The sequence below is a fragment of the Limulus polyphemus genome, unplaced genomic scaffold (assembly GCF_000517525.1).
Source record: "Limulus polyphemus unplaced genomic scaffold, Limulus_polyphemus-2.1.2 Scaffold343, whole genome shotgun sequence".
NCBI lineage: Eukaryota > Metazoa > Arthropoda > Merostomata > Xiphosura > Limulidae > Limulus > Limulus polyphemus.
This window is the reverse complement of record NW_013665953.1, coordinates 440,035-444,971: the sequence shown is the minus strand read 5'-3', so window position 1 is coordinate 444,971 and position 4,937 is coordinate 440,035. Positions and strand designations below refer to the sequence as shown.

The following is a 4,937-nucleotide window of genomic DNA, read 5'->3' as shown; positions in this document are numbered from 1 at the left end:
GCGTTGTCACGAGTAGTGTAAGTAAGTAATAATTATATTTACCTAACACAACTAAGAAAGAACGAATTATATATATATATATATATATATATATGTGTTTGTGTGTGTGTGTGTGTGTGTGTGTGTTTGTATATATGTAAATGGTAACCTCCAAAATAAGATATTAATGCCACATTAATATACTGTTGAAGTTTCACTTTTATTTCCTAAACAAAGTTTAAAATATTTCAAATTTCAGAGCAAACCAAACCAGAACTTAGATAGAGGCATTAATATATGAACTTACTAGATTTAGTGAGAATACCAAAATTAAATTTGTTATTCTTACTAATGAAATACATTTCTTTTGTATTAACTTTGTATGTATTAACAGCTTGTTGGAAAGTTAATAAAAGCAGGAAAAAAATATTCAGAAAATTAAAAAAGCATTTATGGAAATTATAAAATATCCTCCACACGCTTAACGTCTAGACTTGAAAATTGGCAAAAAAATGTTAAGACACACAACAGTAATAATAAAATTATTAATTACAATTTTCCTATTTAGTAGGCAATATAAAATTACATTAATTAAAAAAATATACAGATCATGAAAATTATTCCATATTAAAGACATAATAAATTTATTAAAAAAACAATGAATTAAACATAAGAAATTTCAAACATTTTAAAATGAATCATGAGCCTTCTAATAAAAGATTTAATATCAAATATAAAACTACAGCTAACAATAAAAATATTAAAAACTCTAACATAATTTATGCTAACTTTACACTTTCCTTGCAAGAAATGTTTGTAAGGAGAAAAAAGGAAAAAAAAATCAAAGATATGAATGACATAACAACTCAAATACATCATTACAAATATTAAAAAAATGGCATAACTTACTTGAGATACTCCATTATTACATCACTTTTTCTAAAAAACAAAAATAAAATAATAATTGAAAAACTTGTTAAATTAATACCTATACAGATACAACCAGAATATGTCATAGTTTTACAAGAAAAGGATAATAATGGCATTTTTAAAATAGTAAAACTTCTCAGAAAAGGAAAATCAAATTATAATTAAAAATGTAATAACTGAAGTATCTAATACTGTATACAAACCTTGTAAATATTTTGTACAAATAACTGATAAAGAATCAAACCTCTAATACCTGTACAACATTCTAAAGAAATAAAGTTAACATTTCGTATTAAAATATCTCGCATATCATCAAGATATTCATTATAAAAAAAACATTTAATTCTTTCATTAAAACTTTTGTAGTATCTTAAAAGCGCACAGATAGTAGTTGACTTTGAGAATATATAAATTGTAAAAACTATATAACTTGAAATATGCAAATTCTAAATAGAAAACATTAAAAATATGTACATCACACCAAAATAATAAACATGTACATCCATCTAACTAATATCAATACAATGTTCTTATATATATATATATATATATTGTAATTTACCTGAAATTAACACCAAATTTAATATACTGGTTAGATTTTTCAGATTACTCACATGGAAAAGTTCAATCCTGAATTGTACACAATTGTTTCAAGGGTAACAGTATAACTTTTTTAAAGGTTAAATCATATTTATTTCAAACATTTATAAACTCTAAGCCAACTGTGAAGAACTTGATCAATAGTTTTCAGATATAGTTGTGAATAACAGAGAAAATCCTTGTAGGGCAAGTGAAAAAGATATAAAAATTTGATAAAATATTATCTTAGTGTCAGAAAGCAGAGGGTGGTGTTAAATGAGAATTTTCCTGACTGAAAGAAAATGACTGGTGGGTTTTTTTCAAGGGTTTGTTGCTTGTTCATTATCCAAGTCCATAAGTAGTAGAGTTTATGGGGGAATACTTTTTACAAATCTGTTTATAAATGACATTAAAATGCTGTTTCTGTTGAAGATTTTTTTTTTAATTCAGAAAAGCCTGTTCTGTTTTCAGAAGTGGAACATAACATCTAAAATGAGAATAAGTATGAAGAAAGGTATCTAGACTATGAAAACTGGGAAAGGATTCACTATTTTTATACAAGAGAAACACTTGTATTATGAAGAAAGAAATTTACTTGTAAGTATCTATAATCCCTAAAATTTACAACAATGTTTGGCTACGAGATTTACTTATGGAAACTACAAAATGTAAAAGACTTGATGAGGCCGCATTCATAGGAGTGTATTTAATTTTACTTTCTAACTACAGAAAGGATATAAAGATGCAATGAACATGAGTGATTATCAAAACAAGTAATTCAGAGAGACTTCAAAACTTGAGTCAGGGTCTTGATTTTACTAAAATAATGAAAAGTCAGAGGATATCTTATTCATGTGTTTGAAATAGCTTAGGGCTTATAAAGATGGACTAAGTGTTGAAGTTCTTTTCTGAGTGGTGTAAGGATAAGATTAGAAACTGAAGCTTGAATATTAGGGTTAGAAAGTTGAAACTTCAAATGCCTAAATTCACTCTTGTTCATTAGCAAAACTAGTTATTGGTCAAGATTTATAATATAAGACTTGTAATGTAAATTTAAAATTATTTAAACTTTGATATGTATTGGAAGCAAAGTATTACATTTACATTTGGTTAGCTTGGTGGTTACAGGGGTGACCTCACCGAGTCAAATGGCTTTCTCTCACTTAGCTAATTATATGTGTGTGTGTGTACATATAACATCTTTAGTAAAAATGACCACTAAAAATGTCATGTGAATCCCAAGTTCACAAAACAAGTATATCTATCCATTATAATACTATGTCGGTACAGAATTTCCAGACAATTTTAGTTTTGGTAAAATAAATGGAAAATTTGATTGAATTTATTCTGTGATATAAGTGATTAAAAATAATGTGAAGTTATCAAAAATTGTATAGAAACAAGATAATTAATATGTCCTGGGCCTGAAAGAATACACTCCTATAATCCTTAATACAAATATAAAATAAGCATAGAAGCATATTCTATCTCCAAGATAACAAAAGATTATTTTTAATTGATTTAAAACAATTTAGTTTCATGTACAATTTTCATCAAAAGATTATTACAAAAACAGTGTTTGAATTATGTTCTCATCCTACAGTTAATTAACTTTGTTTTTCAAAAAGGTAAAAAAAAAATAAAATATATATATATATATATATATAATTATAATGTTACACAAAACATATACGCTTCCATATTAAACAATACAAGTTGTTTCCAAATATTTGTTATAATTCTTGAACTTCAAGTCACAAGCCCAGCATTAATAAGAAAATTTAAATAAACCTATACACAAAATTACACCTTTCAATAAATACGAAAATTAAACTATACCAAATAAAAAGATCTATTAGTGTTAATTATTGACACACATTTCTTAATAAACACTGGAGCTACAGTAATACTATCAGCATTACTAATAATAATAGTACTATTAGTACTAGTATTACTATGTATGACTCGTTTTGAAAAGATAAATGGTTAATGTAGAATGTGGTTGTACTAAATATTCACATCTGTAACTGTTTCAATGTTATTTTTCCAAATACATATTACTGTCTGAAGTTAAACTAAAAGATAAGAATTAAAACTCTACACAACTAAACTACTTTCAAACACTTTGAAATAACCGACAGTAATATTGCCAGCTCCACGTTTTACTCAGTTTAATTAATTTAATGACAAGTGTGTTAACAATACTTTGACGGTGGGCATTCCAACATTACACCAGAGTCCATATTTCATTTCATTATTTGCCAACGCTTACCAACGTCGTTAGGCCTAACGTTTGAACGGAATAGGCCTAATGGAGATGGTAATCCTCGCCCACATGTACACTTTTGAAACTTAGAAAATAAAATGGTTTTCTGAAAACAGGATATTTACAGTCTAAACAATTAATACATGTGAACATTTTCAATACTCACACATTACGAACGGCTGTGCAGCTAAAACTGAGAACACACGAACCAACGAGCTCATACGATCCAGGCTTTCACAACTTATAGAATGAGGAACCTAACACAGAAGTTGCTTGACATCCTATACTCGCTCAGCTTACATATTACACACACACGGAAGCTGTCTCGTCCAAACGCGGGTGATACCACTTGTGTCTGATCAAGGGAGGGAACGAGATTCAATCACATATGCCAAAAGGACGAGGATAAATTTAAAATATTTTCATAGTTTGGAATTAACCTGTTTCAATTTATATATTTAACACATACAGTCTTATATACAAACAACGAATTTTACTACTTTATAACTGAGCTACTATTATTACTAAAATCTGATCAATCATAGTTCATATAAGTTTCTATGCGCTCCACCGAAGGTAACACACAGGCTACATACAAAAAGCTCAACTGAAATGATAAATTCTATATACATTTTCTGCGAGGCTTCGTTATCATGTTTTTTCTTGTTCTCCCTTTTAATCATCTCTATAACATAGGTGTATATAATATACACCACAACTTGTTGATTTAAATACTTAATAAGCCCTTTAAAACACGATAGCCTAGAAAGGGCTTCAGCCATATTCCTTTGTTCCGACACGCACGACAGAAAACTCACCCTTAAAGGGGTTACTCCGCAGAGCTTACTTTTTCTCAGTACAAACTCAATGTACAAAACTCATCGTTTACTTGTTCAATTTTAAAGTAAATAAAAGTATAAATACATATTTGACTCATAATTTACCATTTTGAAACTACCCACTGAAACATTATTTGGGAAAGTAGATTTATTTTGTCTTTCATAACGTTACGAACAGTTTCCACGGCCAACCAAATACGATTTTTCGACTAGCTCTGGGAATGCTTTGCAAACACTGTAAGATGTATTAGTGTGTAGAAGACGAAACAAAATAGATTTATCATCGCGTTATAATCATATATGTTTCTCGAGCAGAATTTCTGAATATACCGTTTTTAAAAGTC

General features: G+C 28.1%; 1 protein-coding gene across 1 annotated transcript in view; it reads right to left on the bottom strand.

The window, feature by feature from the left end:
* Positions 1-4,061, bottom strand: part of LOC106457538 — a 21,286-nt gene extending 17,225 nt beyond the window's left edge. The window contains exons 1-2 of the mRNA XM_013916970.2: positions 3,921-4,061; positions 889-918 (exon numbers count right to left, since the gene is read on the bottom strand). The gene's annotated coding sequence lies outside the window, so the exon portion shown is untranslated. The remainder of the gene's footprint in view (positions 1-888; positions 919-3,920) is intronic.
* Positions 4,062-4,937: the final 876 nt, after the last annotated feature.